This window comes from Balearica regulorum, chromosome 1, assembly GCF_011004875.1.
Source record: "Balearica regulorum gibbericeps isolate bBalReg1 chromosome 1, bBalReg1.pri, whole genome shotgun sequence".
Taxonomy (NCBI): domain Eukaryota; kingdom Metazoa; phylum Chordata; class Aves; order Gruiformes; family Gruidae; genus Balearica; species Balearica regulorum.
Genome location: NC_046184.1, coordinates 136765090 through 136777945, shown reverse-complemented (window position 1 = coordinate 136777945; position 12856 = coordinate 136765090).

The following is a 12856-nucleotide window of genomic DNA, read 5'->3' as shown; positions in this document are numbered from 1 at the left end:
GGCTTATAATGCTTGCTCAGTATCACAAATATATTGAACAACTCAGCTGAGTAAGGAAGACCTATCTAGAATGTCACCACAGAAATGTTCCTAAAATAATGATGTAAATACAATTTTATGTGCTGGATTTTATTTTTTTTGGTAAGTTTGTTCGTTTGGTTGGTTTGATGTAAGACAAGTTCAAAGATTGCAAAGGATAAATGGTCCAACTTTGTCAGTAATTTAAATATGGCAGGAATCACTGTCTGTGCTTCCTTCAATGACAGTCCAGCTGGGACTCTGCAGTTGCATGCAAATATCATGGATTTGGGGGTATTGATTGATGAGAAGCTCAACATGAGCTGGCAGTGTGCGCTTGCAGCCCAGAAAGGCAACCATGTCCTGGGCTGCATCAAAAGAGGCCTGACCAGCAGGTCGAGGGCTACTCCGCTCTTGTGAGACCCCACCTGGAGTACTGCGTCCAGCTCTGGGGGCCCCAGTACAGGAGAGGCGTGGAGCTGTTGGAGCGAGTCCAGAGGAGGGCCACGAAGCTGATCAGAGGGCTGGAGCACCTCTCCTGTGAGGACAGGCTGAGAGAGTTGGGTTGTTCAGCCTGGAGAAGAGAAGGCTCCAGGGAGATCTAATTGCGGCCTGCCAGTACCTGAAGGGGCCTACAGGAAAGATGGTGAGGGACTGTTTACCAGGGAGTGTAGTGACAGGACAAGGGGTAATGGCCTTAAGCTGAAGGAGAGTCGATTTAGATTAGATGTTAGAAAGAAATTCTTCACTGTGAGGGTGGTGAGGCACTGGAACAGGTTGCCCAGAGAGGTTGTGGATGCCCCATCCCTGGAAGTGTTTAAGACCAGGTTGGATGGGGCTTTGGGCAACGTGGTCTAGTGGAGGGTGTCCCTGCCCACAGCAGGGGGGTTGGAACTAGATGATCTTTAAAGTCCCTTCCAACCCAAACCATTCTATGATCATAAATATTGCCTTATTAGAATGAGTTACAAAAGACTGGACAGAAGAACCAGCAGACTGGCACTGGTGGGCTTGATCTTTAAATGTTTGCTTTTTGAAATACTGCTGAATGTAGAGGAGTATCAGAAAGGGTCATCATTGCTGAAGTAACAACTTTCCAATAATTTTTTATTCCAAAGAATGCTGTGGGAAAGATTTTGCCGTAATGGCAATTACAGAGTTCTACTTTCCAATAATAATGCAGAACAGAAAGATAAACTTGGAAAGTCGTACTTGAAAGTGCTTTGGCAGCACAAGATATTCAAGGCAAGAGAAAAATTTATTTGAAAAATAGGAATTGATTCGCCCATTCAGTGAAAACTCTCAGAACAAATAAAAGCTACAACTCGGAGAGAAAGAGAGAGCAGCTATTTAGTGCCCACTTTGCCCTTTCTTTAAGTAGGTTTTGGGAGTGCCTTTCCTCCCACTGCAAAAGTGCTCAGCACTACACAAATGTGGGTTTTTTTGGTAAGGTGGAGAGATTCCTCAGCTTTCCTAAGATTCTCCTGTCTTGAGATCTCTGGGTTTACACATTTGAACGCCTGGAATATTGTCTTGGCATCCTCGCCTTTATGCAAAGTGAAATGAAGCATTGGCTCAAGTTTAACTTAGCTGCAAGAAAGACAGTTTTATTCATAAGTGAAATTAAGTTAATGTATGCACTCTGACATTTCTCAAGGCAAGTGAAGGTCTTTGTTTTAGACATATTTACATAACCTCCTATGCCTTTTGCATCTTGTTGTCATTCTACCTTATTTCCACATTTCCTGTATCTCAGAGAAAACACAGCTGGAAAATAAAAGCTAAAAAGCTACTTCACCATTCAATTAATATACTACTACTGTTTTTTAGGGAAAGAGGGTGGATTTTTTTTGATTTTGCTTTGTTGCGCCTGCATGATTCTTTTCCATATTTTCAAAGTCCATGCTCTACAATTAAATTCTTAACTAACCAAGAAATTAAGGTTTTATTTTGGTGGGATTCTGAATTTTTTTTTTTAATGACTTGATAAAAATTCTCTATCTGTTTTCATCCTAAGCAAAAAAACCCCAAACAACCCAACCCAAACCCCCCAAACAACAAAAACCAAACCCATTTCAGCCAGCCTGAGGTTGGCATTTGTGTTCTGGCCACCTCCCACTTTTCCATTATGGCAGTGCAGCTCCAGCGGTCCAATGCAGCCTGGTCATGGGTGGACTTACAGCTGGATCACCAGCTTGAATTGAAGTTGGACAATGCAGCAGTGGGGAGAAAACTGATCTTTTGGCAATATGAATGCTCCAGCAGTTGCCACTGTCAGTGGAGCTTGTGAAAGTGATAATGTAAAAGTAGAAGGTTTCAAGCCAATTCTTAATAGTGGCAACTGTAGGATCTTAGTCTTACCTTTAGATCTTGGAAGGAGTTGAGGAAACACTACCAAAGTACAGCAGGGCTGGAAGAGAGGCATGAGTCTCCAAGCACCTATGGGAAAGAAAAAAAAAAATCAACAAATGTAAGCTTATTTCTGGAGGACAGGCAGGTTATGCTGGTTACAGGGACTGGCGTCCTCAAGCAAGAACAATGGAAAATGGCTCATTAATTACAGCTGGAAACATTAAATGTGAAAGGCTGCCAGCAGAGTCAGCTCAGGTTTGTGACAATGATCATTTTACAACTTGCATCGTGTCAGTCTCCCAGCAGATTCCCTCCTACTCACAGAATAAGTAAGTGACTACTTACAGTAGTTTTAGGCATGGGGTTGTTTACTAAAAATATGTTTGGTTTCCATATTCCTGGATCTAGTTTTAGCTTGCCTGCCTGGTATCAGAACTGTGAGATAATTGACCCCCATGTTGCTACTCCTTGTTTGCGCTTGATAATGATACAGACTCAACCCTGGGGCTGAAGCAGGTTGGCATTACAGTTTCATAGAATCATAAAATCATAGAATGGTTTCGGCTGGAAGGGACCTTAAAGACCATCTAGTTCCAATCCCTCTGCCATGGGCAGGGACACCCTCCACTAGACCAAGTTGCCCAAAGCCCCACCCAACCTGGTCTTAAACATTTCCAGGGATGGGGCCTCCACAACCTCTCTGGGCAACCTGTTCCAGTGCCTCACCACCCTCACAGTGAAGAATTTCTTTCTAACAAACATCTAATCTAAATTGACCCTCCTTCAGCTTAAACCCATTACCCCTTGTCCTGTCACTACACTCCCTCATAAAAAGTCCCTCACCATCTTTCCGGTAGGCCCCTTCAGGTACTGGAAGGCCGCAACTAGATCTCCCTGGAGCCTTCTCTTCTCCAGGCTGAACAACCCCAACTCTCTCAGCCTGTCCTCACAGGAGAGGTGCTCCAGCCCTCTGATCAGCTTCGTGGCCCTCCTCTGGACTCGCTCCAACAGCTCCATGTGTCTCTTATACTGGGGCCCCCAGAGCTGGACGCAGTACTCCAGGTGGGGTCTCACAAGAGCGGAGTAGAGGGGCAGGATCACCTCCCTCGACCTGCTGGTCACACCTCTTTTGATGCAGCCCAGGATACAGTTGGCTTTCTGGGCTGCAAGTGCACGCTGCTGGCTCATCTTGAGCTTCTCATCAATCAATACACTCAATGACCACTTCGTCACCATTCTCCACTTGGACATTGAGCTGTTTACCACAACTCCTTGAGTGTGACCCTCTGGCCAATTCCTTATCCACCAACTGGTCCATCCATCAAATCCATGTCTCTCCAATTTAGAGACAAGGATGTCGTGCAGAACAGTGTCAAATGCCTTGCACAAGTCCAGGTAGATGATGTCAGTTGCCCTTATCCACAGACGCTGTAACCCCATCATAGAAGGCCACCAAGTTTGTCAGGCACGATTTGCCCCTAGTGAAGCCGTGTTGGCTGTCACCAATCACCTCCTTATTTTCCATGTGCCTGAGCATAGTCTCCAGAAGGATCTGCTCCATGATCTTGCCAGGCACGGAGGTGAGCCTGACTGGCCTGTAGTTCCCTGGGTCTTCCTTTTTACCCTTTCTAAAAATGAGGGTTATGTTCCCCCTCTTCCAGTTGGCAGGAACTTTGCCAGACTGCCAGGACTTCTCAAATATGATGGAGAGGGGCCTGGCCACTTCATCCGCCAGTTCCCTCAAGACCCGCGGATGCAACTCATCAGGTCCCATGGACTTGTGCACCTTCAGGTTCCTTAGATGGTCTGTGTTGGGTTTGTGTGGCAAGGTTTTGGTAGCGGGGGGGGGGGGGGGGGGGGGGGGGGGCTACAGGGGTGGCTTCTGTGAGAAGCTGCTAGAAGCTTCCCCTGTGTCTGATAGAGCCAATGCCAGCCGGCTCCAAGATGGACCCGCTGCTGGCCAAGGCCAAGCCAATCAGCACCTCTGGGATAACATATTTAAGAAGAAAAAAAAACAGTTAGAGAGCACTTTTGCAGCTGGAGAGAGGAGTGAGAAGATGTAAGAAACTCTGCAGACACCAAGGTCAGTGCAGAAGGAGGGGGAGGAGGTGCTCCAGGTGCCGGAGCAGAGATCCCCCTGCAGCCCGTGGTGAAGATCATGGTGAGGCAGGCTGTCCCCCTGCAGCCCATGGAGGAAGGATGAGGGGGTGTAGAGATTCCACCTGCAGCCCGTGGAGGACCCCATGCTGGAGCAGGTGGAGGCACCTGAAGGAGGCTGTGGCCCTGTGGAAAGCCTACGCTGGAGCAAGCTCCTGGCAGGACCTGTGGATCCATGGAGAGAGAAGCCTACACCAGAGCAAGTTTGCTGGCAGGACTTGTGACCCCGTGAGGGACCCATGTTGGAGCAGTTCATGAAGGACTTTCTCCCATGAGAGGGACTCCATGCTGGAGCAGGGGAACGATGAGAGGAGTCCTCCCCCTGAGGATGAAGAAGCGGCAGAAACACCGTGTGATGAACTGACCGTAACCCCCATTCCCCGTCCCCCTGTGCTTCTGAGAGGGGAGGAGGTTGATGCCGGGAGTGAAGTTGAGCCTGGGAAAATGGGAGGGGTGGGGGGAGGTGTTTTAAGATTTGATTTTATTTCTCATTCCTCTACTCTGTTTTGCTTAGTAATAAATTAGATGAATTCCCTCTCTCAGTTCAGTCTGTTTTGCTCGTGACGATAATTAGTGAGTGATCTCTCCCTGTCCTTATCTCGACCCACAAGCTTTTTGTTACACTTTTTCTCCCCTGTCTAGTGAATGAGGGGAGTGATAGAGCGGCTCTGGTGGGCACCTGACCCCCAGCCAGCGTCAAGCCACCACATGGTCTCAGACCTGATCTTCTACTACAGTGGGCAGTTCTGCATTCTCCCAGTCCCTGCCTTCTGCGACCTGGGCAGTGTGGCTCAAGGATTTGCTAGTGAAGACTGAGTCAAAGAAGTCATTGAGTACCTCAGCCTTCTCCATATCCAGGTCACCCGTTTCATTCTGGAGGGGACCCACATTTTCCCTCGTCCTCCTTTTCTCACTAACATACCTATAGAAGCTTTTCTTGTTGTCCTTGACATCCCTGGCCAGACTAATTTCTATCAGGGCTTTGGCTTTCCTAACCTGATCCCTGGCTGCTTGGACAGTTTCTCTGTATTCCTCCCAGGCTACCTGCCCTTCTACCCTCTGTAGGCTTCCTTTTTTTGTTTGACTGTGCCCAGGAGCTCCTTGTTCATCCATGGGAGCCTCTTGGTGGTTTTGCTTGATGTCCTCTTTGTTGGGATCCATCGCTCCTGAGCTTGGAGGAGGTGACCCTTGAGTATTAACCAGCTGTCTTGGGCCCTCTTCCTTCCAGGGCTTTGTCCCATGGTATTCTACCAAGCAGATCCCTGAAGAGGCCAAAGTCTGCTCTCCTGAAGTCCAGGGTACTGAGTTTGCTGCACACCCTCCTCGCTGCCCTGAGGATCCTGAATTCCACCATTTCGTGGTCACTGCAGCCAAGGCTGCCCTTGAGCTTGACATCCCTCACCAGGCCCTCCTTACTGGGGAGAATAAGGTTCAGCATGGCATGTCTCCTCGTGGACTCCTCTATCACTTGGAGGAAAAGTTGTCATTGACGCATTCCAGGAACTTCCTGGATTGCTTGTGCTCAGCTGTGTTGTCCCTCCAACAGATGTCGGGGTGGTTGAAGTCCCCATAAGGACCAGGGCTTGTGAGTGTGAGGCTGCTCCTATCTGCCTATAGAGGGTTTCATCTGCTCGGTCCCCCTGGTCAGGTGGCCTGTAGCAGACCCCCACTATGATGTCCCCTGCCCCAGCACTCCCTTTAATTCTGACCCATAATTTCCATCCATCACAAAGTAAGTACCACCTTCATGAGTATTCTATGAGCAGACCTAGGGGACAAGAAGTTTGAGGAGGTAAGGAAGTGCCCACAAATGCAGACAATGTTCCCACCACTCCTACTGTGGGCAGGGACCCGTTGGAGTGGGACAGAAACCAACCCTATTCACAAGGAAGTTGGGTAAGTGATGGGATGTACTCATTGCGATGAGACCATAAGGCAAACCCCAAACCCCTGAAGACCAAGTGGAAACATACTCTGTGACTGGGAAACCATTGAATATTTAGGGCCAGAAAAGTGGCGGAGGAAAAAAAAAAAAGATGCTTCATCTAGTAGAAATAAATAGTTGCATTAATAAAAGACAAGTCTTTTACTCCAGCCTTTACAGATTGTCAATAAAAACATACTATCTCATTTTTATTGCTGTTATTTAATCTTAATTTCTAGAAACAATAAAGTGTCTTTATGTTTTTATTTTAGTGGAAAACCAGAAAAAGACACTTCATGGAATAAAATATTTTGATTTAGGACATGACAATTTTTTCCTAATTAATTTACGAAATTTTCAAAAGCAACAACAACTTCTTCATGCTTTTGTTTGAGACTATCTAAATGAGAGACCTGAACCGCCCCATTTGTTGGAAGTGCTGAATACCCTTTTTATCAACATAGTCCTGCATAAAGGATATCAGCATGGACATCTGAAAATAGAGATTATTAAAATCACAACTTGCCTTCCATAATATCGCTCTTCACTTCTGCAGGAACTCTGGAACCACTCTCAAAGAAGTAGAGGAATTAAGCTGCTACATAAGCTGCAGATGATAGCAGTTGTTCCTTCCTTGGCTGCATTTTGTTATTTTGGCTTTCTTTAGTTAAAAATATAAAATGTGAGTTGGTTTGACACTATAATACATTGTAGCAGTAGCTCCATCATAGCAGGGCTGAGACCTGCAGAGTGAGCAGAAGCGTAAAGCTTCAATTTAGATAAATGAAGTACTTACGTGCAACAATGCCTACAACAATAATGTTATCTGAGAACGATAGCTAACACTTATGGTACAATTTTTATGAAATATATGAATCATCTGTCTTTTGGGGAACCCATTGTAACTTCCTTCTCCTGATTCTGTGTTAATATAGCTATTTAATTTCTGTTTCTCACTCAGCCTCTGGAGAGAAAAGTAGTAGCAAACACCAGCATTTAATAATCACAGCCTTCAGAAGGCAATATATGTGCTTCAAAAGCATACAAATAGGCTGGGAGCGTGCAGAGTTATAAAGAACAGCATGTTCCTCAAAATTTGCAAGCACCCGTTTGGAAGGATGCTGTGGAGCAGAACTGCCGCGGAGGTTGGCACCTTGCGGTGACTCGATCCGTGTGCCAAGGCTTACTGTGGATTATTCTGGACCAACGGCTTCCCCAGCAGTAGATGCTATTGAGATTAGTCACACGGCTTTCATGCTCCATCCTTCAGAAAGATCCTTGGAATGTGTTCTGGCTATCGGGGGAGACAAATTTTTGGATGTGATGCCTGCCTGGTGTATAGCAATCTGGGCAGAATGGATACCTTTGGATCGCTACAGTTCATCTAGCAATTGATTTTATCTGGAGACAGGATTAGGACTGCCAAGACAGTTTCTTGGCCCGGTTGCCATTTACACTGTGAGCTCTCCCTGGAAAGCCATGCAGGCATATCTGGGGATGTCTTCAGTTAGCGTAGAGTGCCACGTGGGTAGGCTATACGGTTTGGTCAGGTTTTGTGTGTGCGGGCGTGTGTGTTTCTTTTGTTTATGCCTGCAACTAGACCATATGGACACTTCCAGATTAAAAAATGTTACTGAAAAACTATGAGTACTTGTTTCCCAGGAATCCTGTAAAAAAGGTGAACAAATCCTGTTACATTTTCTTTTTCAGAAGGATTTTTTCTAATGCTTTGTCCAGATTGAACAAGGAAAACTTACCAATTCTTTTAATTTCCTGTTCCCCATGCACTAAGGTAATGATTAGCAAAGTAGAACAAGAGGTGGCATAATCCAAGAATGCTTGGCATTACAAAATCACAACAGGGTTGAAATCTAAGCAGTCTTTTCCCCTAAGAAAAAAAGCATGAATTTGAAATCAAATGAAGCATACTGGAACAAAAAATAAGTATGGGCAGAAAAGAATTGATAGTGCCTACTGCAGTGTAACATTTTCTGGACTGAACTGATTCAGATTTGAGAAAATTCTGAATGTAACTTGGGCATTTAGGTTGTGACTCCAAAGCCTGTGGAGTCAGCGCAGTCCTTCTGTTGTCCCAGTGGTCTGCGGATTAGGGACTCGCCGGAGATCTGGAGCAGCCTGGCTGCGTGCAGAAAACATCCTCTCACGTTCAAATCCCATTTCACCTCTCTCACATCTCGTTCTCCCTCATTCTCCCCTAAAACCTGTTGCCTACTTAAGAAGCATAATAAGAAGAACTACAAGTAAGCCTGTGTTTTGTGCTGTTTCATTTCTGATCTGTGGAAAAGACGCGGGGTGACTAAAAGGTTAGTGATTAAAGTCTCAGGTTGAATGTAACTGGGTTTCTCTGATCTGTGGTTGCACTAATCAGAGAAAGTACAGTTCCTTTTTGTTTAGCACCTTTTATTGCATGACTTGAGTGATATTCTCAAAGCATGCATTTGAGACAGTGTCTGCCATGCCACTGCTTCTTCAGAGCAGATTTCATTTCATTTTGGCGAGGAGATTCAGTATGCCTAACATCGGTGCTCAAAGCCCTCATGCTGTCAAGAGTGAAAAATAATCCCTTCTCTATGCCTTCTGCCACATATACAGATGTACAAACACATCCTGGGGCAAAATCCTGAGCATGCTGAAATCCAGCAGGGCCATAAAGGTGGGGACGGAATAGTGTGTGTATGTATGTATATATATATGTAGTATACATCTCCAATATGAGGCACAGGCTTTATTGTAAGAAGAAAGAAGAGAGACAAAGTAAAAACACAGCTGGTAATTTGATGTTTATACTGATGAAGAACAGCATTAACTAGCTATTGCTAAAGTTATTGGGGGGGGGGTGTTCTGCTTATCATCTCAATGTATTTCTCGACTTCCTCAAACTGATTTTGTGTTAATATTCTCATAAATGACACTTGTTTTTAAGATTTTTTTTTTATTAATATGGTCAAAATTTCCAAGCAAGACAAGATTCATTAAGGATGTCCAAGAACGTGGATCCTCACACAGGTCAGGGCTTGAGATGATAGGTGGATACATTAACTGTAAAGCTGGGTGTTGTTCCAACCATTACCCCATGGCAGAAGGTGATACTTCACCAATTATTATGTCTTCAATATGCAGTACATGCACTCAATGAATCTGCACTGATTTTGGCTGGGATATAGTTAATTTTCTTCATAGAAGCTAGTAAGGGGCTGTGTTTTTGATTTGTGCTGGAAACAGCGTTGCTAACACAGGGATGTTTTCATTACTGCTGAGCAGTGCTGAGCAGCCAGGACAGCTGACCCCAACTGACCAAAGGGATTTCCCATACCATAAGATGTCATGCTCAGCTTGTAAAGCTGGGGACACACACACACGTTCAGAGTGATGACGTTTGTCTTCCCCAGTAACCATTAATGTGTGATGGAGCCCTGCTTTCCTGGGGATGGCTGAACACCTGCCTGCCCATGGGAAGTGGGGAATGAATTCCTTGTCTTGCTTTGCTTGTGTGCGTGGCTTTTGCTTTACCTGTTAAACTGCCTTTATCTCAACCCAGGAGTTTTTGTAGATTGACCCTTCTGATTCTCCTCTCCATCCCGCTGGTGGGGGAGTCAGTGAGTGGCTGTGTGGGGCTGAGCTGCCAGTTAGGTTAAACCGTAACAGAATCAATTTCACACACTTTCTACAACAGTAGATCACATGATTAGCTCCAGGTTGCAATGTGAGTCAGTAATGGGTGCTGCTATCTGTTAGGATCTCAACAATTTAATCTATTGAGCTATCACAGGCAAGATTCTTGGCCCAAATGGTTGGCAGAACTGTGTTAGTAGGAAGATGACAGAAAAGGACACAGTCAACTTAAAGGAAACATCAGATTCCATCAGCTGAATCATTTCACAAAGAAAACCTGGTAGCCTAACTCCTGCCAACTACTTACTAAAAATAAAGTATTCAATGTTGTTTATTAAAATGCAATCACGAAGTATTGCCTTCTGTTCTATGCCTCCACACTAATAAGCAAGATATTTAGTAAATCAACTGCTTCCAACAAACAAGAGCCAACTAATGAATACGAAACCCCTTTTGCAGCACTATAAAAGATTATCCAAAACAGCAAATGCATCTAGAGAACAATAGAACATAGCTGTTTCTACTAGCATTTCATTTGCATGGATGCAGTTGGCAATTATTTAGAAATTGTTGACGTTTTAGAAATCTATTTGTAGTATGGCATACTGAATATTGCAAGTTTTTTAAAAAGTGTGTGACATAATTTGCAGTGTGCTTTAGGGAGGAATTAATTCTTCATAGCAAAGATAATGCCTTCTTCAGAAACGTCTTGGTAGACCAAGACTACAAAGAAAACTGTAAAAGAAGCATAATGAGACTGCAAGACCACCACAGTGGTGACATCTGGTCTACATTTCTATTTGCTCTCTTTAATCATGTAAGTTTTCAAATCTGAGAGCCATCTTTATGATTTTCCCTTTTTGCAGTACCTAGCAAAAGCAGGTTCTAGTCCAAACCCACCTACCTGGGAGTACAGCCCAGAGAACAAGCAAAAGGAAGGGGTGCTCCTGGCTCCATATTTCATGTATCCACCCTAGAACTGCTGTTCCTGGCAGCTTTGCTGTAGGGTCAGTTAAACCTCAGACATCTCATCTGCTTCTGTGGGTCATAACGCTTGGTGCTTTTGAAGGATATGGTAATCAAGCTGGAACTTGGTAATCAAGCTGGGCACTCTCATCCACCCAAGACAGTGTCAAGAAGCAAGAAGGTCTACCTGGGAGAGGATGTGGTTAGGAGATAGGTATGCCACCTGACTGGTTAAAAATAAAATAAAATGTTGCTTTCACATGTGTATCATATACACATTTATGCACTAACTTCAGCACAGTCACAAACACACAGGGTGAGATGGTAGGCATATGCTCAGTAGTACCACATACTCCAGATCAAATCTGTCACCTAATATATCAATAAGATTGCAGTAAAGCCACCCATTAGCCTGTAGTGGGGTCAGATAAGCTCAAGGATGAGCATCAGTGTGGCAGGAAGCAATGTATAGCTGTAAGACCCATGGGCTTTCACAGAGTGGGATGTGGGTGGCAGCTCCTCATCAGTCTTGCCAAGCAACCTGCTGCAGAAAAGGGTAAAACCCTTAGAGGGACCTTCTGACTGACCAGGCTTCATCCACATGATATTGCTGCAAGGGCTGTTATACATATGGCAGAGGGACTCAGGCAAAGGGTTCCCTACAAACATCAAGCTTGGGCCAACATCACAGGTCATGCAGGAGGAGCAAGCTTTCTCTGACCAAGCTCCAGGGTTACCCAGGAGCTGCTGTCTAACTTGCAACTGAATTGGATAAATACAGGAGGAGTTGGGGCTTCAGCATCAGTTTGTGCCTGAAGGATTGTAAAGCTTTTATATATATAGTATAAATGAAAATTCAAGAAAAGATCTACAGGTGTCAACTTCTTCTTTGTCTTCCTCCATAGACATTCTTTGAGTTAATTCATTCAGAGTGAATAGTAGCTGCCTTGACCATGCTACTGTTGTGCAAATATATCTGTCTGCTCTTGGCATGGTTGGCTCTGTCTCAACCAAAATTCTGGATTCTTTTTCCTTAAAATCATACTGTGGATGTCCACCCTTCAGCTAAAGTTACTGTGGGTGGCAGTGTTATTTTTTTATTATTATTATTATCCTTCATCCTTTCTCTTTTATTACTTTTTATGGGCAGTGGCTGTATACAATGACTGAATCTGAGCTAGTCACTCTGGGCTCCATCGCAGTGCTTGGAGATGAAGAGTGGAGATGAAGCAGCATGTTAAAGTGTGATTTGTCTTCAGCATAAAATGGTGAGTCAGCTAGATGGATCAGATGTGGAGAGTCTTGGGCAACCAACTCAGATGATGATACACAAATTTGCACTGTAAAATCTGAAGTTAGAAGAGATGAACGCCATTCTCTGTCTGCAGTGACCACTGTTACCTCACTATTTTCCACTGTCTCATTGCTGTGTATGTTCCTGCTGCTTCCCATCTCTTTCTGCCAGTCAGTTGTTTCTCTCTCTTGTACTTTGATTCTATAATTCACAGAGCAGAGAAACTGATACTCCAATTTTTGCACTATGCCAAATGCACTGGGACTCTGGCCTGTAAACAACTCCAATACAAATTACTGTAATAAGCCTCATTAACAACATGTTCTCGTCAGGAGGGCACTTAAACACATCTATAAAACTAAGGATGTGCTTATGTTCCACTGAAGACGACGTTACCAAACTATACGCTTAGTATAACACACAGCATACATATGCACAGTATGTGCTTTTTTTTTTAACCCAGTCATGGCTTGTGACTCAGTTGTCTGAAACAGTTGAGCTAAACCCCTGCA